Source organism: Scardinius erythrophthalmus (genome assembly GCF_964197995.2).
Source record: "Scardinius erythrophthalmus genome assembly, chromosome: 4".
NCBI classification, from domain to species: Eukaryota; Metazoa; Chordata; class Actinopteri; order Cypriniformes; family Leuciscidae; genus Scardinius; species Scardinius erythrophthalmus.
Genome location: NC_138224.1, coordinates 45497447 through 45522581, shown reverse-complemented (window position 1 = coordinate 45522581; position 25135 = coordinate 45497447). Strand labels below are relative to the sequence as shown.

Genomic DNA, 25135 nt, shown 5'->3' with positions numbered 1-25135 from the left:
ATATTTAGCGAAGCGGCGCGGAGAGCCGCTTCTGGGAAGCTTCTGAAACGCGCCGCGTCGCGTCGCGGCCGGTGTAAACACAAGCATTGACTAGAATGGGCGCGATCAGCTCCGGTAGCCGCAGGGGTTAATCCGCTGGGGTCGACAAACGCGCTGGCGCATTTTGCTGTCCACAACATGAGTCATTCTGAATGGCACGTAGCTTAGTTCAAGTTCACTTGTGCATTCGCTTCATTTTGTGCAGATATAATTTGTAATATTGTTTATTCTGTATATATCTGATTAATCTCATATAGGATACGCGTTAGCAAAGTGCTCCAGTTTAACGGTATTCATTCAGCGCGCAGCTCAAACAGCAACGCACGGTTAATAATAACTATGATTAGGACTGTCACATTACATAACATAAGAAAACTGTTTTATTAAATCGTTGTGAATTCATTGGGTTTAGTTGCCATTTCCAGCGCGTTGTTCCAGGAAGAGCACGTCCACAACAGTCACATATTCCAAGCACGAAGGCGTTTACCAGATAGATTATTATATGTAGGCTTAATATAGTGTAGGCTAAGCCTACCCATATAGATTTTTATTTAACATTTATTTTATGTTGCTTAATTTTTCACATGCAACAGTTGAGCCAGTGCACTATTTTTTTATGTATTTGAATTTTCTGTGCATAATTTATTTTGTTAAACAACATAAATGCCATTATCTGTACCATATCCCAACTGTTACAATAAAACATCAATTGAGCAATATAACATGTATTTGTATTAAGTATATAAGCAATATTTTGCTTCTTATGTTAAAGACACTATTGATACCATGAGAAATTTACATTCTCAGGAAAATAGCCGCTTATCAGTTAATCATTAATCGATTGATAAGAGAAGGTCTAATGATTAATGAATGAATCGATATTTTGCATCCCTGGTGTTCATATACCTAATGCCATACAAGTCACCAAGTTTCGTAACATTCAGATGAAGCTGTGCTTTTTAAAATTTAAGATTTTTAAAATAAATGGTTACTTCAAATATTTACACAAAATAAGCACATTAGGCTGTATGGTAAAACGAAAACAAAACACACCGTTGGATCTTCTGAAGTATCGTCGTCAGATGGAACTGAGTTAGTCTGTTCTTCGTGCTATAATACAGAAGTTGCAAAATACAGAAAGGTAGTTATGATAATAATGCATTTTCGGAACATGAAAGACTCATAAATATGCAGGAAATTTGAACAAAGATTAACTTATTTAATTAATTTAGGACTTTTGATTCAGGAGCCAAAATAACAAACAACAAAACCTTGTCTTAAAACTTCTTTCATAAACCCTAACCCAAAAGAAAAGAAAATAAGGATACAATCTGTAAACCTAACTCCCTTACCAAAACAGAGATCAAACAGTTTACAATAAACAAAAATGGTATCAGACTCCTTACTTTCCCAAAAATTTGTATTTACAATATATTTTCAATCAGACAAACAAACTGAAAAGGACAGTCCAAATCAGTGTCAGAAACAGGCAAAGGGTCAAATATACCAACAAAGATATGCAGATACAAACATCTTTCAATTCAAACAAACAAACAATACTCAGTCTCAAATACTCTTAACACTCAAAATACTTTTATTAAATCACAAACTTTATAATATAACTTAATTTATAACTTTATAGCACTTTATAATCACAAACTATCTCTGCTCAAACACAAGATCTCTCTGTAGAGGAAGTGATGACATGTCTTTTAAAGTTCAAGGCATCAATCAGCCTGCAGGAACCAATCATACACACCACTACATCTTCGTCTGCACTCTCATCTGAAGTGTTTGTGCCTCCCTCAACATGCTGTAATAGAAGAGCACAAGAAGTCACAGGTGAGTTTGTCTGTCCTAAGTGGAACAATTACAGCCTGAGAGACAGGAAAAGGCTGAATGACATATCGTGATAAGATGATTTTATTATTTGTAACATGACTTATTTGTCTCTGTAATACATGACAGGCTCACACACCATTGGATCTTCATCTGAGGCTTCATCATCAGGTGAGTCTGTATTCTCATCATCGTAGGAAACAGTGTTATTGTCCCTCACAGCAATCTGCAGCACAAGTCATACATTTTAAAAGGAGAACAAAGCAACTAATTTGTCCTATGTGAACAACAACAACAACAACAATCACTGTTCATGTTGTACCGTTTCATGGTGTTGATCTTTTCCTGTGGGGTCTGCTGGCCTCCCCAGTTGATAATCACCCTGAGAAACAGAAACGGTGCAATGTGATTCAACTTATGCTACAGGATTTCTGTTTTTAATAATAAAAATAATAATAATAATAATAATGAGACAATCATACACACCATTACATCTTCGTCTGCACTCTCATCTGAAGTGTTTGTGCCTCCCTCAACATGCTGTAATAGAAGAGCACAAGTCACAGGTAAGCCAAACACCAGTGAGTTCAGTTTGTCTGTCCTAAGTGGAACAATTACTGCATGACAAAAAGAAAACCTGTACCATTTCATGCAGTGGATCCTCCCCTCTGTCATCTGATGGCCCAATTGATAGGTGATCAGCCTGAGAGACAGGAAAAGGCTGAATGACATATCGTGATAAGATGATTGTATTATTTGTAACATGACTTATTTGTCTCTGTAAAACATGACAGGCTCACACACCATTGGATCTTCATCTGAGGCTTCATCATCAGGTGAGTCTGTAGACATTTGGGTGATTCTCACGAAATTAGACTTATGAGGTGTCATGAAGCATTTTGATGATAAAAGTAAATGCTATCAAAATAAGAAGAATACAGTTATAAACATCTCTTCATGTACTATTTTGCACATGATTTCAAATGACATCATAAATACCAATTTTGTTGTTTTTTCCACATTTAAGGGGAGATTTCTCATTACCGCAACGTGTTCATGACTGGATTTGGGTTCTTTGAGATGGAAATATTTATAATTAAAAAAAAATAAAAATAAAAAGCTTCAGTGCATGTTATATAATAAACATTTACAGTAAAGAAACATATAGAGATATGCAGTTAACAGACACACACACAGACAGACACACAGACACACACACAGACAGACAGACGTTCCTGTAATTTATAGATGGATACTAAATCCGATGTACAGTGACCTTGCTTAACATGTTAACAAAGCCAAACTATCCATTTAACAGTACTACTAAAAGTACATATTATGATCATTATATTGTTAACGTACCAGAATTAACAATGCAATCTATATATAGATTGGCACATTTCTGAATAAAATGCAGTATATTATGTCATTGGATAACAAATTATTAATACTGTGTAATGTGTAATCATCAATTTTAATGTTACAGCTGGTAAAGGTGGGGCTACTTTCAGTTATTTACAAGCAGGTTAATCTGTAATAGCACATAATTATGTTTTTCTATTAATAATGTGTATCTGTTATTAGTAAAAACTTTATTTTAGTGTAAAACCCGAGTATGTACTTGGCACGTACTTTACACCACTGCCTTTTAAACTTAATAAGCCAGGGATTAGCAAATTAACTGTGAATGAAAGTTTTGAATTTGAAGGTGTGCTTTTGTTATAGGCAAGAGAGCAAAAGGACAAAAACATTGATAATGAAGAGGGTTACTCGAGGACATTAGAACAAAGGGTTGCTAAACTGGAGAGGGAAAATTCTTCCCTGAGGAATGAAGGTGAGTTGATTATTTACAGTAATGTGTATTTTAATCTTTTCTAATACTTTGATAAAAACCTGCAAAGCTAAAGACATTTCTATCATCCCTAAATACACAGACACCAAACGATCTTTCTAAAGATGGTTAATATCACACTACTGCTAGCAAGGCTGTAGACAATTTTTCTTGTTTTGTATTAGGAATTGCTAACAGACACTGTAAATCTAGGTCTTCCTGAGATGATTTCGTCCATGCAGCAGCTTATCACTCTGCCAAAAGAGAGAACTTTCCCAAGGACCATGGTATGCTGAATATATATATTTATTTATTTATTTATTTTCATCTGTTACTGAATGTCTTTATTTCTGCTATATGTTACAATGTTTAAAAAATGTTGTTTGTTTTATAAACACACTCAATTTAAAGGGAATGTTAGGATGTGTTTTTATCAATAGTCAGTGTTTTACAAACAGTAGATGGCTGTTGGCACACAACCAGTTTGCTGACGGGGCAGCAGCTAAACATATTTTAGACACCAACAAAAGCAATATTAGTTTAAGTGTATGTTATATTTAGAATATTTTCACAGCTTTACCTTGCTGTCAGCCCTTTACGGTGGAGAACTGAAGCCTTCATCTATGCTCTAGTTAAAGCCACCATACTACTTTGACAAAAACAGTAATTTTTCATCGTTGTTATTGTTACTTTTTTATTTTTGTGCATTTTTAAACGGTTAGGAACTAATAAAAACTAACCGACAAAGCGGTAGACCAGCAACTCTGGTCTTCTGTGAGGTAAAAGTTTTTGTCAATGGAACCTAGTGGCTTTAACTGCAAAATGAAAATTGTCATCATATACTCACCCTCATGTTGTTTCAAACCTGTATGAATTTCTTTCTTCTCCTGAATACAAAGGAAGATATTTTGAAGAATGTCAGTAACCAAACAGTTAACTGGAGCCATTGACTTCCATAGTATTTTTTTTTCCTACTATGCTCAGCTCAGGAGCTGGACCTTCATATTGTTTTTTCTTTTTTATTGTTTGCTTATTTGCTGTTGAACATCTATTTTCTTTATCATTTAACCCCTAGATGTAAAATAAATATTTTGTTGAATATATTTTTGGACTCTGATCCCTTTATTTTGTTACTTCCTTGAGCCGGAATGTAACAATAGCATACACTTAAACTGATATTAATTGATCTAAAATACTTTAAGCAGCAGCCTCCATCCACAGCAGTACAGCTTCTGTGTCGGTATCTCAATAAAACCCCACTTCAAATATCTGAACTATCCCTTTAATACATAGATACAGAAGGACAAAAATGATGTGACAGAAGGACCATGTATGGCGCATACCTCAACTGCTGGACCCAGTTTGCAGGTACATGATAAGTTGTTATTTAATGGTTCATTTGAATTACAGCTTTTATATGTTGTTGGTGTTTTTCTTGGTTATAAATCAAATCTGTTTTGTAGGGCTGTAATCTCCTAGTCGATTATTGGTCGATACTTTCTGGCTCGACCAAAATTCTGATTGGTCAATTTTTTTTTTTTTTTTTTTTTTTTTGTCACGTTCATTTCATCAGGTGGAAAGCACTAATTGCTAATGGGGGTGTTTTCAGTTTCATAGGTAACAGTCTGTCTTCAGAAACACCCCCTTGTTTTCACTTTTGGATTAGCCTAACCCACTGGAGAAGAGAGACAGACTGAAGAAAGTAGGCTACTAAAAGGTTTGCTGAATACTATTTATTTAATTGTCAGAGCGTTTAATTTATAGTCAGTCCTCTTCTATCATGCCAACAAAGACATCGACAGCGTGGCAGCATTTTTTTAAAAATAGAAAAAGTCGAATGCAAATTTATATTTGATATGATATTGCGCAGGTGCACGTGATGCAACGCTGTCAGAAATTTCAGTACTTCAGTCGACCAAGATTTTCTTTTGTTGATTACAGCCCTACTGTTTTGTCTGTCTGTCCTCTTGTTAGTTTCTCGTGAGTAGGCTAACATACATTCTTCTGTGCTTTTTAAATGCTGTATGCAGTCTTCCAGAACACAGCTGCCTGTGGATGACCGTTCTGTCTGTCTGGTAAGTTATATTCACTAATAACAGAAGTATACTATAAAGTGGGACCAGGGAACTTCTGCAAATAGAAATCTGAGATAAATAGGAAGATAACAAAATTATTTTAGTTGTCCCCTTTGAACCCCAAAACGACTATTTCATAACAAGCTTTTGGTAATATGACCCAATTTGATACCAATTTGGCAATCAGGGACCGCTGCAACAAGGTCACAGCAGCCAAATATACAAATGATCTGATGCATGGCCTGTACACCACTGCATTCATGGCATCTCACAGTGTGACTGGGCTTGGGTCATCATGCAAGGGGGAGACACGACCTTCACTCCCCAGTGAAGATGTTAAAAAGATTGTTGGTAAGTATTTTTTCTTCAGTGACAGTCGGTAATGTACCGTCCGTAAAGAGTGACAAATGCCTGCCGCACTGTGTAGTGTATGGAAGCTTATGTGTAGCAATATTCAATTTGAAATGTAATATGCAAAATGACAATGCAATATGTAAAATGGCAATGCATTTCTGTATTTAAATTTTTATTTTCCCATCATTTGTGCAATGTTTGGTGCAAAATGAAAATGAAAATTCAATTATAAAATTTACATTTGCCATTTCATACACTAGTTTTGATATGTAAATTAAATACATAATTTAACGCTTTATAAGTTGCAAAATTAAAATTAAAATGTATTACAGAAATGATTAGATATGTTTAACATGTTCAAGCAAAAACTGTGGCAAAATTGTAATTTAAATGTTATTTTTTCTTAATTGCATTTACACTCACAGTTAAGACACTTGCGATTGCATTTCCATTAAGTGTCACGCAATGAATGTAGCAAAATTCAATGTGCAATTTGAAAATGCATTCTGAGCCGATCACGTGCCCATCCCGCCCTGTCAATCACTGCGTGAAGTTGGCTCCGCCCCCAATCCAATGCAAAACGTCGGCAAAATAGTCCACATTCACCCAAAATAGACTAATGTTTGTTCTAATTTGCGCCGATAAACGTTTATTTTGTGCTGCTTCGGTTTCTTAAATATTAAAATATTATTTATTGGTAATTCTGAGGTCACTCAGCCCCCCTAAATTGACCCAAAATAGTCTTGTTTGTGCCGGTTAAAGTTTTGTGTGCTGCTTCGTTGTTTAACCTGCTCCACATTCACCCAAAAAAGGCTAGGTCGATGAATTTGACCCGTCAGATTCCGTGACCATGTACCTATGTATTAATACCTTATCAATATGCTTTATAAAATGGAAAGGGACTCGCATATGTCTGCCTCATATTTTATGATTATACAGCTGAATAAACAGAGATGGTCACACATCACATTCGACACTTTATTGAACATTACAGTCAGTTATAGAGATGCACCGATTGATCGGCTGGTGACCGGAATTGGCCGATTTTCACGTGATCGGCCGTGACCGGCGACCGGCGACCGGCGACCGGCCGGTCAGTCTAACAAATGTCGATTTTATGCCGGTCAAATGCACTCGGGCGCCGCATGATTAACATCGCGCAACATCAGCATCACACGTGCACACGGAACACACATGTAGAAAACCTCGTGAATTACGTCCGTTCAGACCGCAAGCGCGTATTTTTTTTCGGCGTGCATGTTAATCATTGAGTGCATTCACAACGGGAGCAGGAGCCGCGCGTGAGCGTCAAGCAGGAGCGTCGCGAGCAGTGAAGCGCGTGTTTCGGCGCCGAGTCTATTTGCTGCACTGCTCATGCTCAATTAAAGGGAAAGCACACTTTTGATGGACAAAATAGCCTAAATAGGGTTTCACAAAAAAAGTGCCCAAAATGCACAAAATTTGCGTGTTTTAACAAGAACTGGAGTAGGCTATGTCAGAAAAGAAAACGAAGACTAATATTTATAGAAAATGTAACTTACCCATTTAAACTTGTTTTATTATTCAGTTTGTACAAGTGATTGCAATAGGCCTGTGTGTGTGTGCTTTGAGAAATATCTTTATACAGCAAGGCTATATTTATTTTATTTTTTATTTATATATTATTTTATTGTCATTCCCTGTTTTCATACAGACGTTTAGTTTGCTAAATACATATATTAAAAAATTATTGGATATTGAATGTGAAAAGGAAATGGTTCTTCCATAATACTGTACTTTAGATGTGTGTGAACTATGCAAATTGTAAAATGTTCTATTACAGAAAAGATATAAAATAAATATTTGTGTGTGCTGTAAAGTGGTTAGAAAAAATTAAATCGGAATCGGCCCAGAAAATTGTAATCGGTGCATTTCTAGTCAGTTATAAATAAATAAAGAGTGGTCACATTTATTTTCCGGTAGCTATTAATACCGAATACCAATGGAGCTTTGTCATATTATGTGATCACAGGATAATAGGCCTATGCATTTGTAAGGAAAAACTATAGGATCTCCAACATTATTGGGTATTACAGTTAATAGTAGGCTAATAAGAATAAAGATAAGCATGTATCAGACAATGACAATATTTTATATAAAACGAAACCATCAACACAGTCCAGCATCAGACAGCAGCAGCGCAGCATGTTGACATGGGTGTCGACGACGCTTGATAGGCAGAACACTCTCCCAGACCCAGACGGTCCAACATCGTACTGGTTCTATCACCTGCAGACGCGTAATACTCTTCGGAAACACTACCATTTCTCTGTCCACGCTCCACTTCATCTGCTAGTGAATTTAACGCTCGTAACAGCTCTGCTGCCGCACTGTTTCCTTCCAACACAGGTCTAAATCATAGACTGTAAAAAGGTCTAAATACGCACCAAAGCCTATGTTTACCTGTTGCCGAGGTAACGGGCACGTGATCGGCTCAGAATGCATTTTCAAATTGCACATTGAATTTTGATACATTCATTGCGTGACACTTAATGGAAATGCAATCGCAAGTGTCTTAACTGTGAGTGTAAATGCAATTAAGAAAAAATTACATTTTAAATTACAATTTTGCCACAGTTTTTGCTTGAACATGTTAAACACATCTAATCATTTCTGTAATACATTTAAATTTTAATTTTGCAACTTATAAAGCGTTAAAATGTATTCAATTTACATATTAAAACTAGTGTATGAAATGGCAAATGTAAATTATATAATTTAATTTTCATTTTCATTTTGCACCAAACATTGCACAAATGTATGGGGAAATTAAAATTTAAAATCAGAAATGCATTGCCATTTTACATATTGCATTGTCATTTTGCATATTACATTTCAAATTGAATATTGCTACACATAAGCTTCCATAGTAGTGTAGTGTTGTATCATTTCACAACATTAGAAAATATTAGAAAACATTGAGTGAGCCATACAGACTTAAGAAATTAAGGTAACCAGGTATTTTGCAAAGCAGGCGTGGGTATGTGTTGCCCTTACTGTTACTCTTTCACTCTCAATAGTTTATCATTGTATCTGTAATATCTGTGTCTGTATATGTACCTGTTTGTACTTTGTCTATGAATCTATCTGTAACGTGTCTGTTCTCCTTTCCTTTCCTTCTTTTCTCTCTTTAGGTGAAGTTAAATCTGTCTTCCCAGAAAGGTCGGATGCTGAAATTAAGGGATTCATTCGCCAGAAATTGTCAAATGCGGCCAAGATCATAAAAAGACAATCATGCTAAATCTATGGAAAAAATAAAATAAAAAGGGGAAAAAATAAAAAAGTTTACTGTCTTTTTATTTGCCTGAGCTAAATATTTAAATTTATGTACATTTGACAGTTGTAGGTATGGTACAAATACCATGGTACATACCATGGTACACGTCCCATTGTACTATTAAAAATACCATGGTTTATGTACCATGGTGCATATCATATGTGTACCATGGTACCATCAATATACCATGGTACATGTACCATGGTACTGTCAAAAATACCGGGGTACTAGTACCATGGTATTTTTACCGTGGTACTACCATGGTACAAATACCATGGTAAAATTTCTTATGGGATGACAATTTTGGGATTTCGTAATAAAAATAAATAACATCGTTAAGGATAAAACGGTAGTTCACATTAGTAGGGTTAAATAAAATAACTTAAATCAACCCTAAATGTAATTCACAAAATAAATGGGCAGCAGTTTCTTCAAAAAGACCACAAAATGAGCAAGTTTAATCAATATCAAGATATTTACAGATAGATGAATTAAACGTGTCCGTTCGAATCTTTTAAGTTGTTGCACGTGTGATAACGCGTCGTAGGTCACATGATAACGTCAACATGGCAGATGTCCGGTTCGCATTCATACTCAACGAGATTTGGCTATAAAGTACCTACTCTTTTAGCGCTCGTTAAGCAAGTACTCATTGAAATTAAGTACCTACTCATTGAGTATGCGGTTTGGAACGCAGCCAGAAAGAACATCCTCTACATCGATCTGCAACTCACCCTCGTCAGCTGGCAGATCATCCGCGAGGTTAACGCCCCTCTCCAGCTGATCTGCCAGCTCCATCTGAGAGCCCCACAATCTCAAGCGTCGCTGAGCCTCAGCCCGAGCGGGACCGAAACCGCGGGGTTCAGATGCCGCACCCACTTCCCTCGAGAAGTGGGACAGACGAGAGCAGAGCGTTCTCGGAGAAAAATGCTCACAGTTTGCGCAGGAAGCTCCCTCGAGAGCTTCCCACGCGTGCTTTTCTCCCAGGCAGAAAACGCACAGATCGTGTGAGTCCTCCGGTGTCAAATATCTGGGACACGGGTCGGCACACTTGCGGAAAGAATCCCTCTTCTCTGCACGTTTCATTGTCGATTGCTCTCAGACAGACAAACAGTCCCTGAAGACGAAAAGGATGTTGTCACGGTTTCAAGGCACCCTTTTTATACATCCAGGTTGTGCGCTCATCATTCAAGCTGATGATGCACGGGCTGTCGCCGGTCAGCATGATTGCTGTGAGTTGATACTTGATTTCAGACACCTGTCATGCCTGAGGCGTTCCCCATAGCGTCATGATGACGTATTGTCGAGTTCCCTTCGAAAGGGAACTTGCTTTGCCTTGCCTTATACGCAACATACAAATATGCTCTGATACTGCACAACGTCTATGTGCCTTGCATTATTTATGCGAAAACATATTCAGCCTGAGAGAATACTGGTTACATGTAGCCATGCCTAAATGCAAGTAGAAATAATAATAATATAGAATACAACCAGAAACCAGTGATGGTTTATATTGACCACACCAAAAATGTTTGTAATTGACCGGGTCCCACTAAAAGAAATAGCACATATTCCAACATATAGCATTCTTTTATAACAACAACAAACTGCAATGGACTGTAAAACAAATTTAAAAATAATAGTAACCCTGAATCTTGGTCGTTTCCCCATTCCACACAGAAGTCATTGCAAATGTGTCTATGTGTAATGTTTTTAAAAAAAAAAATTTTTTTAGAGCCATAATAGTTTTCTGTTTCCATGCCATTTTTTAAATGTTGTCCAGCTTTTTTTTTTTTTTAAGTGCAAAACTTTACTTTAGCATCAAAATAGACTCAATGTTTGTTTGATTTTCTCAGGTAAACTATTTAAATTCTTAGATCAGTTATTTTTTGTTATTTATACATTCAAGTGCTTTTGTGTTCATTTTTGACAAGATAAAATAGTTTTTTTTATAGTTCTAAGTGCTTTTTTTTCTCAGCCTTGTCGTATTACATCTGGAAGCATCTTGGTCATGAACGTGGAGTGTTTTCCCTTCGAGTTCTTGCCGTGTTTCTGTTCCAGCCTAATGCCGAGATACTCTGCCTCATCCTTGTGTTCAGGCCAGTGTGTCAGACCAGGACCATACAGAGACCCAGTGTGTGCAAAGTTCCCCCAGTAGGCCATCACAGTCCTGCATAGCTCTTCCTCTTCCTTTGTGAAAGGAGCAGTTGCTTTGAGATGAGCTTTAGCAAAGCAGTTCCCTGAATAAAGAAAGTGCATCCGCATGGTCGTCTCCAACAAAGCAGGGTCTTTTCTTCTGGCTCATACTGGGAGGATGCTGGATGATGTATTGACGTATATGAAGTATTAGCAACGGTGTCTTATACACTTGAATGTAAAGTTTCTTAATGTGATCTTAAACAGCAATTTACTCTATAATTAATTATTATGCTTGTGACGTAGTGATTCTAGATAGGCCTGTAACCCCAATCACGCTTCACAGAACAATACAAATGCCAAAATAAGCTCACTTTTACAATTGAAAAACGTTCTTTTTTAATTTAACTCAAAATGGGGACTCGTTTCCTTTTTTCCTACATCTTGCTTATTCAAAGCATATCAAAGTGCAAAAACAATTACGAGAACAAAAAATTATCTTATGACATAATCATCAAATGAACAATCATTAGATCACAATCATCTTTCAGAACAGATAGAAGAATTTACGAGTCTTCAAAGATAAATGACCTAAACAGATCTAAACAATGTCGATCAATATTCAGACACAATGCTTGTGAAGGTATCAAGTCATTTTCAGTTCAAAATCCATAAGGGAAGCAAACCAAACAAAATACATTCGAAAGTTTTTGTCCTTAAGCAAAGCGTTCAAGAGAAGGATGTTTGATGTTTGTGGGCTTGTGTAGATGTGTGTGAATGTGCTGTGTGAAGTATACTTAGGTAAAGTTGGTTTTATATTCGATATTCGCACATTCGCGTTAAATAACTTTTTCAATTAAATAGTCAATAAAGCTATTTAATTATTTAATTCGAAGCAGCTACATGATATTGACAACAAAGATTGTGAACTACAACATTAACTACAACATTTTCTACAATCGATCAAAATGGGCAAGTATATTTTTAATGCATACATACTTTAGTTGAATATTCAATGTAGTGTGGTAACCAAGATAGGGACCGTCTAAAAAGTTCATATTGTTTTTCATCGTGTGCAAACAGACAACTACATTTTAGCCAACTGCAGATGTACTGGCAAATATATCTCACATTATGTGTTCTGATGCTAACCACACCCCCATAACTAATCCTAAACGTACCAATAGAGGGTAATAATTTGGCGGGGGTTGAAATTTGGCACAACACATGTTTTTCGCAAGCTGGAAACGACGCTGTCCACGGTTCTGAATTTCATACATTATCCTGTATTCCAGAATCCACTTCTTCAGGACTCCATAACAAAAATGTAACTTGAATCATTACAATAAGGGTGTTGCTTATTTATAACGTTGAAAATATGATTAATCTAAAGTATCTGAATTTCTTTAATCAATGAAAGAAATGTGTTGTACAAGGAACAGCAGTTATAATACATACTTTTACCTAATACATTGATCAAAGTTAATTGAGTAGAGTGATCACTAGGAACATGCTATAACCTCTGGAACATGAAAAAAGGTGAAATTAGAATAATTTCTTCAGAATATGATTGTAGTATACTTACAGGTATTGGCAGTATTCAACATGTAACAAGTCAGTCTGATCACTAGGAAATTACTACAACCATTGGAATATATATATAAAAACACTATAGGTGAATTACAGTTTATTACATAAACATATGTAATAAACACATGTAATAATGTTTATTACATAAATATATTTGATAATTGTACAGTAAGGGAGTTCTTGTCAAAATTCCACCTGTAGTAAGTCAGTGTGGTCACTAGGAAAGCACTACAGCCTTTGGAACAGGAAAAAATACTTTAGGGGAATTACAGTAATTTTTTCGTAAACGTATTTGTTTACTGTACGTACAGTAAGGGAGTTATTGTCAAAATTCCACCAGTAGTAAGTCAGTCTGATCACTAGGAAAGCACTACAGCCTTTGGAACAGGAAAAAATACTTTAGGGGAATTACAGTAATTTTTTCTTGAACTTATTGGTTTATTGTACGTACAGTAAGGGAGTTATTGTCAAAATTCCACCAGTAGTAAGTCAGTGTGGTCACTAGGAAAGCACTACAGCCTTTGGAACAGGAAAAAATACTTTAGGGGAATTACAGTAATTTTTTCTTGAACTTATTGGTTTATTGTACGTACAGTAAGGGAGTTATTGTCAAAATTCCACCAGTAGTAAGTCAGTGTGGTCACTAGGAAAGCACTACAGCCTTTGGAACAGGAAAAAATACTTTAGGGGAATTACAGTAATTTTTTCTTGAACTTATTGGTTTATTGTACGTACAGTAAGGGAGTTATTGTCAAAATTCCACCAGTAGTAAGTCAGTCTGATCACTAGGAAAGCACTACAGCCTTTGGAACAGGAAAAAATACTTTAGGGGAATTACAGTAATTTTTTCTTGAACTTATTGGTTTATTGTACGTACAGTAAGGGAGTTATTGTCAAAATTCCACCAGTAGTAAGTCAGTGTGGTCACTAGGAAAGCACTACAGCCTTTGGAACAGGAAAAAATACTTTAGGGGAATTACAGTAATTTTTTCTTGAACTTATTGGTTTATTGTACGTACAGTAAGGGAGTTATTGTCAAAATTCCACCAGTAGTAAGTCAGTGTGGTCACTAGGAAAGCACTACAGCCTTTGGAACAGGAAAAAATACTTTAGGGGAATTACAGTAATTTTTTCGTAAACGTATTTGTTTACTGTACGTACAGTAAGGGAGTTATTGTCAAAATTCCACCAGTAGTAAGTCAGTCTGATCACTAGGAAAGCACTACAGCCTTTGGAACAGGAAAAAATACTTTAGGGGAATTACAGTAATTTTTTCTTGAACTTATTGGTTTATTGTACGTACAGTAAGGGAGTTATTGTCAAAATTCCACCAGTAGTAAGTCAGTGTGGTCACTAGGAAAGCACTACAGCCTTTGGAACAGGAAAAAATACTTTAGGGGAATTACAGTAATTTTTTCTTGAACTTATTGGTTTATTGTACGTACAGTAAGGGAGTTATTGTCAAAATTCCACCAGTAGTAAGTCAGTGTGGTCACTAGGAAAGCACTACAGCCTTTGGAACAGGAAAAAATACTTTAGGGGAATTACAGTAATTTTTTCTTGAACTTATTGGTTTATTGTACGTACAGTAAGGGAGTTATTGTCAAAATTCCACCAGTAGTAAGTCAGTCTGATCACTAGAAAGCACTACAACCATTGGAATATAAATATAAAAAAACACTATAGGTGAATTACAGTTTATTACATAAACATATGTAATAATGTTTATTACATAAATATATTTGATAATTGTACAGTAAGGGAGTTATTGTCAAAATTCCACCTGTAGTAAGTCAGTGTGGTCACTAGGAAAGCACTACAGCCTTTGGAACAGGAAAAAATGATTTGTTTATTGTACTGTTTGGGGGGGTACAGTTGTAAGACCCAGGACCAGATAATATGATGAAAGAAGACCAGGAGTCGTGAAATTCAATCAAATAAGTACAATTTTACTGAAGAATAGTCTGCAGTTAAATTGGTAGAGCCAGCATCAAAGTCACGAGGAGGTCGCAAGCCAACTCTACCTTACAAACAAATCTCACTCAATTATACCTTTTCCAAGGACATGCATTACATAATCGTTTACTTCTGATTGGCTAAGAGAACATAAAGTCTAAACAATAATGCATTTTTGATAGATAAGTGGGTATATCGCCGTTAATCAGAATATTTGTCGTCCATTTCCGAGATTTAAGTCCGTGGTGACCTTCTTCCAGGGTCCGAGAATGTTGTATATCACAAAGTTCAGAATCTGCAAAGAATATCAAACGCACACACACACACAGAACACTGACAAACAACAGTTCTCTTCGAGGCTGAAGAAGGCCTGAGCTCATTATCAGAAGAGCAGTCCAACTTAACAGGCTGATAAAACATTTCACTCCAGGAAAGCAGGAACGATAGTATGCCCCTTTACTCCACTCCCTAAAAAAATACACATGAGATGTTCACTTAATGAAAATAAGGTGAAATTATGTATAAATTGACCCTCAAACTTATGCAAGTCAACTAAGACAGATATATAGATGCAGATATGTGGATACAGTATTGTTGTGAAATATGCAATTATTCTATTCTAATCATGGCTTTTGATATATGAAGTATTTATGGGTCATAGTAAACCACAATTGTAACTAATAAAAAGTGGTTTTATAATGAAAGGTACCATAAGTAGTTGTTAAACAATTTATTATGAAAGTGTTTACTATAAAACACTTGTATTAATAATCATTGTAACCATATATTGAGAAAATAGTTTATTAAGAAAAACACCTGAACTTGTTTTATAAAGATTTTTATTATGAAAATGGTTTATAAAGAAAAACATACCACACTGAATGTTGTAAGCATTTATTAAGCAGATGATGGTGGCAGAGTAGAGAGGAACTGAAAATGTATTAGAAAGAGCTTTGCAAAAGAAAGGAGAAAAATGCCATCATTACCGTGTATGTGTTGCGGACGAGATACAGAAGATACAGCGATGATGGAAAGGTCCAGAAAAAGAGGACAAAGAGACAATAAGTTTTATATGCGAAAGTTCTAAGGGGTCTTTCAGAAATAATGACAGTTCAAGATTTTGTGTTTGACCAATTGGCTGTAAAAGACAATGTATGCAGAGGGAGTTTCCAGGAGGGGATTTCTGAACATGTCAAAAAGTTGATGGACTTTAAAAAGGACTGTAAAGGAATGTCCAGCCAGACGCAGATTCACCAAGGACGTCTCCGGTGTTTGATACCTTGCCATTGCACCTCATGAAGTTAAAAGCTTGTAAATTATTTGGTTTTGATTTACTTACAATATATATAATATATATGCAATACATGAGTACAGAGTCTCTCTCGCCGCTCTCTGAATCCCAAGACAGTTATCATCAAAAGGCCCCTTGCATGTGAACACAACCCAAGGGCACACACTGGAATGCACCTAAAAGAAAATGAATACAGAAATGATTAGGATACATACTTGATTTTTTGAATTTTTAATAAGAATAAAGTAATCATTCAAAAGGATATATATAATTAAATTGAAGAGACAGGGGATTCTGACCCCAACCCTTCAGTACGTACAGTAAGGGAGGTATTGTCAAAATTTCACCTGTAGTAAGTCAGTGTGGGACAGTGTAAGTCAATAGGAAAGCACTACAGCCTTTGGAACAGGAAAAAATACTTTAGGGGAATTACTGTAATTTTTTTTTATTAATATTTGTATACTGAACGTACAGTAAGGGAGGTACTGTCAAAATTCAACCTGTAGTAAGTCAGTCTGGTCAGTAGGAACATACTACAACCTTTGGAACATGAAAGAAATCTCTTTGGTGAATTACTGTAACTTTTACATAAAACATTTTTGCGTACTGTATGTACAATAGCCTACACAAAAGTACACTAAAGCAGCAAATATCAAACCTGAAACTATTTTTACCCTGGATGTTTAAAAAAAAAAAAAAAACTTGACTATGTTCATAGTGAAGGTCCTAACTTACATGATCAAGTCTGCAACTTGGGTAAAGTTGCTTTTTATATTCGCTTCGCATATTTGCAGAGTTCCGCGTTCAATATGTCGTGAGCTGAATATTGTTACTACACAAATAACATTGTTTTAATATTTTAATCTTCTCAAAACGAGCATTCCTTCGGGTTTGCACTTTGCAGATGGTCCCTTCTTAGCAGCCTGCGCATAGAGATCAATGTATTTTGTCCAGTGCGAAGGAAAGATCGTTTTGAGGAAATGTATGTTGTAGCTTCTGGTGTTTTATCTGTAGTTATATGTGATAGGTGTTGTGTGTAGCAACAACGTTTAGTTCACGAGTTATTGAACGCGGAAGTCCGCGAATGTGCATATATGCGGATATAAAACCAACTTTACCTAAGTGTGAAGTATGGGATAAAAGTCCGCTAAACCCATCTTTTCCAAGAGTCAGTTGTGATTTAAGGCTCCATTTCGGAGTGAGGATGAACTGTTCAAGGCCTACCTGAAGTCCAACGTGCAATCAGAATATCTGAGGCCTGTCCAAAACTAGATGAAATTCACTCACGGTCACAGCATTCCAACCCCACGCAGTTCAAAACACAGCCGATAAACGAATGGTATCGCGAACATCCGAACACTCGTTCACTGTGTAGCTGGCGCAAGTCTTGTGACACGAAACTTTCAGTCTCGTTGGTTCATGATCGGCATCATACTTCACAGTGCTTACTGTCTGTTGATTAAGCATTTGTATATTCCAAACACTGCTATGGAAAGGAGCAGCTCGCTGGAACCTTTGTAGTCGAAAACCTTCCGCAGTGCAGCAACAAAGCTTTTAAAACACAGTAATCTCAAGTCTTGATTAAATTCTGGCACATTTTAAACGTCTAAAGACTCCAGGCAGTTCAAATTGCTTCAACTTTGGCTCTTGGTGTAGTGGGAAAAAGCCTTCAACCACATGCACACACACCTGCATCTAAAATAACCTGATTCCATTTCCTTCTGGCTACTGACTCCTGACTCCTCCTACTTGTTGCAGTGCATTATGGGTTCTGTAGTTTTTTTTTCCGTCACATGCTTTTTATATATTTTACCTCACTCTCCCACATTTCCAGGTCCAGTTTGGAAAATGTCCCAATAGAACATTTTATATGGTCCAATCCTTGACCACAGTACATTAGCCTTCATCCCACTTCAAGCATCTGAAAGAAACATGGAATGATTATTGTACACAAGTTTGTATGCTGAAATTTCTTTATCCCCTGGTAGAGCCAAAAAGTTTGCCCTAAATGCATTACATTTTCTGAAGAAGTAATATTTGTAAAACTCACCTTTGTGAATGCATGCTACGGCTGATCCAGGAGCTGAAAAGCTGGTGCCAAAGCATGGGCTGGTACTGGGGAAAGAGCTGGTGTGAGAGCTGAAGCAGGTGTTGGGTCACGTGGCTGATGCTCTTTGAACAGTTTTAGTTGGTCAATGTTGTTTTTGGTATAATTGGTCTGACTCTAGGTCGGCACTTTTTTCCATCAATTGCAACCCAGTTTGGTTTCGGTTTCCCTCCCTTTCTCTATTTTCCCACTTTGTCCCCAATTTTGCATATTTTGGAGCCTTTTGGACCATGTGTTTTTGGGCAGCCTTTTCAACATTTTCTCTAACATGGGTGAGGATCTTGTCCTGCCACTTTATTGCCTCTGACACCACCTCCTCGTCTTTAACATCCTCAATGTTTCTGTCAATCTGTTGGATGAAACAGTTTTTGACTGTCTTCTGAATTGATTAATTTAGTCTCTCCACAAGTCCACTTGTCTGTGGAAGATATGCCGCACAAAGACCTTTTCCTTTTGTTTCCCAACACCGCACACACATCTTTGTTGATATGTAATTTTGTATTATAAAATTTATATATTTACTGCAGAACCATCTTATATGTTGGCTGTTGGCTTAAAACTTAACATGAAATTGTGCAATTTATTTTATTCCTGAATGACAAATTAGTCAAAATGCGTTTGGGGGCAACAAAGAGGTAGAAAAACTTGGATGCAACTAACCATGTTTTCGGCTGTTTTAGCTGGCATTGGATATGCTTTACTCCATTTGGTGACGTAATCCACCATTACACAAATGTACTGGTTGCCAGATGTAGTCAGGGCAACTTTTCCAATTATGTCCATCCCCAGTAGCTCAAATGGTTTCTTCACCTTAATATAGAAGACACAGCAGTTTGAAATAACTCAAATCTATATATCTCAGTTTAAGAACACTGCAATTGTTGATGTGAAAAACCTGTAACATTATCTAAAGAAAAATCCTAACATAATGTAACCCAGGGCCAAAATAGGACCAAATTAACAGCCACAGTTCCAAGGAAAAATAATGAATGAAAAAAAAATCCCTTAAATGATCAAATAAATTGTTTTGATTTTATGAAATGCAGTAATATTGAAATTATATAAAATGGAATATAAGGCATATTACAGAAAAAAACGTACCCAATGGAAATGATGAAATCGCACTGTAGAGGTAGATCGACCAATTAGGTTGATTCAGTGAGGGTAACTCCGCCCACAAGGTAGACGGTGAAGACGGAGACGATTCGGTTGAACTTGGGAAAAGATTTGTTCTGCAGAGAATCCCTGAAAAGAGAAGAATATTATAGAAGTTATTAGTTCAAACCTAGATCTGAATTGTCTAGGAATAGATATAGAATGAGATTTGCTGATTTGAGTGAGTTTTGTAACGAGTTATAGACTGAGATCGACTCAATCAACTTTATATCAGCTGCGTCACACAGTTTATATCAGCTGCGTCACACGGAGGAAACAACTTTAACTGAGTTGTTTACAAGGGAATTTGCCGGGGTTTTTTGTGCTTTTCGGACTGTGTTCGAGTCATTGAATCACTGACGCTGAACTGTGCATTTAAGGAGAGAAACAGATGGCGGGCCACCCAAAGAGCGGAATGGACTGAAATTTCTTGGATTCGCGTCGGGAAAACTGGTTGGATACATCTTGAGTTTTCTTCTAAACTGAATGAACTGAGCGCTTTAAAAAAAGACGTTATCTACTGATCTTTCCGTTTCCATAGAGACTTCCCCAGCTCATTCGCAGTGTATGGACATTGTATTCACTGTTCATGTGATGTTTTTTGACATTTATATGTGAAATTTGAATTTGTTGATTCTTTCATTTGAGTGAGGTATTTAACTGAACATTTCAGTACCACAGTGAGAGATCGAATGGTCTAGTATTCAGTAACTTTGATATAATTTGTTGAATAGTTGGAAAAATAGTTAATTGTTATAAATTTAAAGGGAAGAAAAGAAAAACTAACAATTAAGAGTATTTCAACAGGGATTTAAAGGACTGGTTAGAACAGCACAAATATAATACTGAGCAAATAAGAGTAGACACCAGTGTTCTAAAAGGGAAATTTCCAGAATTTGAATGTGATGTGCTTTGTTTTTTAGTTGTTTCCTTTTCATTTTTTCTCAACTTAAAGATTTTCAAAGGGTAAAATCATTTGAAATTTGAATCTGATATAAATCTTTTGTTTTTTTTGTGTTAGTACATTATTATTTCATGTTTTTTTTTTTCTTTCAACGCAAATTTCCCTAAGATTCTAGTCCGTGTGTTTCCTGCCTCCTGTGATACCTAAATCTTCTGAGGACCAGTGAGTAGGTGTGGTTTCCAGGGAACATTTTTACCTGTTACTTACCACAAACTGATTAAAGCATTACACAAGTGTTACAATAATTTTTTGTGATGTAGTCTACTTCGTGTTTTATGGTCACAGCACTGGCCTGGCATTGGACACACTCAGCAACCTGGAGTATAAAAACAAGCTGTTAACAATGTATTATGAAAAATGTAAATGGGTGAAATGTTAGATTTACATTTCCCAGAGAATGTTAGTGGGGAGCAAACAACAAAGGTGTTTACATTATATTGATATGCAGTTGCATAAATGAAAAAACAAATGTACTCACCCATTTATTAACCCTCTGGGGTCTGAGGTGTTTTCTGGGCCCTGGAGGTGTTCTGACATGCGCTGACATTTGTTCTTATTTCTGTTACTTGTGACATTTTCATGGCTAAAGTCTGATTACACTGTATTCAGCACAAACTCTGCTACAATAATATATCAGCAGCATGTATGTAAAAGTTTGTAGTTTTGAGATAATGACATTTATGCGTGGTTTGTGAAAACAAAACAAAAACAATTGTCACTGAAATAAGGCCATGAAACCCATATTGATTATTTCTTCACACGACTTTTGAAAATTGTATCACATAGACTAGAATATTTGCTTCAAAACTATGTGAAAATCATCCTGGCAACTCATTCAGATAAAACAATAAATACATTTTAAATTTGTAAGACATGTTTTGTGTAAGAAAGCTTTATGCGAGTAGGCGTGAACACATCATTAATATTGATGGCTTTCACACCTGAGGAAGACAAAGACCCTCCCCTAATGGCCCTATCAGGCCCTATCATTCTGAGCAACCTTGCACAAAGAATGAGGAGAGATTTAAAAAAGAATGGCTTTTTGATTGTTTGGATTTATTTACAACACAACATAATCCAAATATACACAACAAATGACAAAAAAGCACATTATTTAACACACTGATCTAAAGACACAGACTTGAACAGTCACACACCTTTGTGCCATTCATGAAACATACATACCTGTCATTTTCACTTTACCATGTTCATGTACAGAGACTCATGTGATTGTTGAAGTCAGCAGGACTCATCAGTGGGGCATCTGGTCCCTGTAAAAAAACAACAACAACAAAAAACAGCTGTGAACATGCTGATATCAAGAGAAACTATAGGGCTGCACGAAATTCAAAATACACAAAATAAAAATCACAAAATATACACACACACACAATATATATATGAACACCAGGTTTGTTGTGCCTTGTAGGCATAGTGGAACACTTCAGTACCACTACACTAGAGAAAAATATATTGATTATCATATGTCTCTTCAAATGTTTCCATTCGTTATGACGTTATGAAATGAGATTGGAGTAAAAACATGAAGCCTAATGTTTGGTGCGTTTTACTTTTCAAACGCATAGCGCGTTATTTAATGAAGCGATCGAGACGCTCCAAACTATTTTCCTGCTAAAACAAAACTCACCCTGCAATAAAGCAATAAAATGCACCCTGGGCAGCAGATAGCAAAGACAGAGCACAGGACATTGCCCTGCCCAAACTTATCTCCTTGTCTCCTTGTTTGACTTCAACTCATCCCCCCTCTCCCTCCTCAAGTCACTGAAAGTTCATTAAGAATGTCTATATATCACATATGATGTATCTTGTGAATCTATTGTTTTTCCTTTTCATGCTTGGTATCATTTTAAGTGTCTCAGTGCGATTGGTAAAATGGTCTTAATTTCATTGCAGTCATTGGTTTAATGAGAAAGATTGAGAACTTAGGAAAATCCTGTTCTCCTCTCTGGGTGATGTCTCTTAAAGATATCTCCCGAAACCAGGTGCTACCCCCTGGCAGTGTTGGGGTAGTTACTCAAAAAAAGTAATTAGTTACTAGTTACTAGTTACTTCTGTAAATTGTAATGAGATTACTTTACTAGTTACTGCATTTGAAAAGTAACTTCACTTCTTATTACTTTACTTTCCCATTTCTTAATTTACCCTGTAGATACGGACAAACATCATAGTCCTATCATCACTTAGCCTGTCCGCATAGTGTTTATAAATGTAGCCTATACAAAATGGCATGTAAAACCATATGAAAGAACAATATCCATGTCTGCACAAAGAAATATGCCTCACTGTAAAATCCACAAACAACAGGATACAGGACAAATGTCCGCGGTGGTAGACACATAATCAGGGCTGGACTGGGACAAAAAAAAATCGGCCCTGGCATTTTGGCCATAATAATAATAGCACACTAATAGACATATATTGTAAAACAAATGCACTGAAAAATAAAGGAAACTTTCACAATTAGTTTTGTACTAATTTCTATACTTGAAAGAGATATAATCACATGATCTTCTATTTTGACGGAAACTGCATCGAGCTTTTATTTTGGCGGAAAACATGGTTTACAAACGCGTCTCATTAAATTTATAGTAAATTACGGTAATCGTCAACTATGCAGATGTGGAAATAATGCGTTACTGGGTAATGGGTTCCTACACTCATGACAAAGTCTATAAATGTTTTGAAAGTAACTGTTAGTTCTGCTTACCGCAGGCTCTACACTTTCTCATCTCTGTCCTTATCCTCCTCACTATCTTCATCATCAGCCACGGGAGCTGATGAAGGTCCTGCTGCTGCAGAAAACATTTTGACACATTTTACAGCGTCTGCTTGAAGGGCCTGTGTCTATTTTTCACGCTATTTCTCTGCACATTCCTTGCGACAAAAAACAGAAAAAGAAAAAAAGTATGATGTCGGCCCAAAAGGCACGTCAGCCCACTGGGAATCTCCCGGTGGTCCCGATGGCCAGTACTTGCTGCCTGGGCATAGAGTGCATTTCACGCAAATATTTTTGTCCTTTCGAGCAATAAACTGAAAGTAATGTGAATATCGCCACTGGCCGAAACCCCCCTGTCTCCGTCTCCATTTCCCGCTCCCCTTCGCACCAGCAGCTACGTCACTCAAATCGATCTCTATGACAACGGTGCAAGCACACACACACACACACACACACAGGCATGCACGCACCACTTAAACAGATCAGAGCTTTACACGCAGGCAAGCACGGCTTGAGTAACGCAGGGAAGCGTGTTCCTATAGTTTAGTAAAGTAGTGTAGTTACCGATATTTTTAGTGTAATGCGTTACTTTATTTCGTTACCCAAAAAAGTAATATCGTTACTGTAATCCGTTACTTTGTAACTCGTTACCCCCAACACTGCCCCCTGGGGTACATGGATTGACCCAAACAACTCTAAATAATATTTATATGAATGGAGCAGTAGGCACGTCTATCACTGACTTGGCAAGTTGTACGGAAATGGCTAAATAAACTACACTTTTTTGTATGAGTGAGCAGTAGGCAACTGACTTAAGAGGTACAGTATTAGCAAACCTAATCTACGTTTGAGCAGATATCCACAAACACAGTATTTAACCGTAAACACAGGTCTAAACATTATGATATTCAGCATATATCTAGCAACAGTTCAACTGCAATGTGAAGTTTATGCAACAATAACATTAACTAATATAATTCAGAATACATTTCTTACCTTACATCTTTCTTCTCTTCAAATTGCGTTCTTCTTCTTCTGAGGTAAATCCAATGTAAGCTGACTAAGCTCACAAGCGTGTCTTCCAAACTTGACAAAAAGCAGAGACTGATGAAGTTTGGTGCTTTGTTTTTGAGGTAATGAGGGCGTTCGCGTTCCTTAACGTGGAGATTTGTAATCTAGTAATGAGATTTGTCATCTAGTAATGACTCAAGTGTTACTGTATACTAATATGGGAATTACTATCTAAAACTTCACCAAAACCTCAAAGGCTTAAAATGACTTCAGTGTTTGGTTGCACATGTTATTAATTTATCATGCCTGATTTTAACGAGACGGCTGGAACAAGCAACAGCTAAAGTGGCAGTGTGTATAGCCACTTGGCCATATTTATGATGGCTGACTTTAAACAGTAGTCAAGTAACAAGAAACAGTTAAAGTGACTGTGTGTATAGACATTGGGCTAGAACATGCATGGAATGGTATTTATCATACAAAGAAACACACATACAAGGTAAAAAACATTGGGTTATTTGTTTAACCCAACCGTTGGGTTACACATATTGGGTCAATATGTTGGGTTATTTTCCAAAAATATTGGGTCATTTTTAAAATCATTGGGTAATTTCTAGAGATAACCCGACTGTTGGGTTAAATAACCTAACCTAGGGTTTCCGCAGTGACGGTTCAAATTTTAACGGTCCAGTGACAGACAGTCAACACAGAAGCTGCTGCTGCATCCTGGTTAT

General features: G+C 36.6%; 1 protein-coding gene and 1 long non-coding RNA gene across 2 annotated transcripts in view; one reads left to right on the top strand and one right to left on the bottom strand.

The window, feature by feature from the left end:
* Positions 1 to 25135, top strand: part of LOC308689610 (stonustoxin subunit beta-like) — a 392706-nt gene that overhangs the window by 333311 nt on the left and 34260 nt on the right. The window lies entirely within an intron of this gene.
* On the bottom strand, positions 15111 to 24422 carry LOC308689648. The gene is made up of 3 exons (XR_014030029.1): positions 19636 to 24422; positions 19195 to 19344; positions 15111 to 15604 (listed from the first exon to the last, which is right to left on the bottom strand). It is a non-coding gene; the product is annotated as an uncharacterized lncRNA (long non-coding RNA).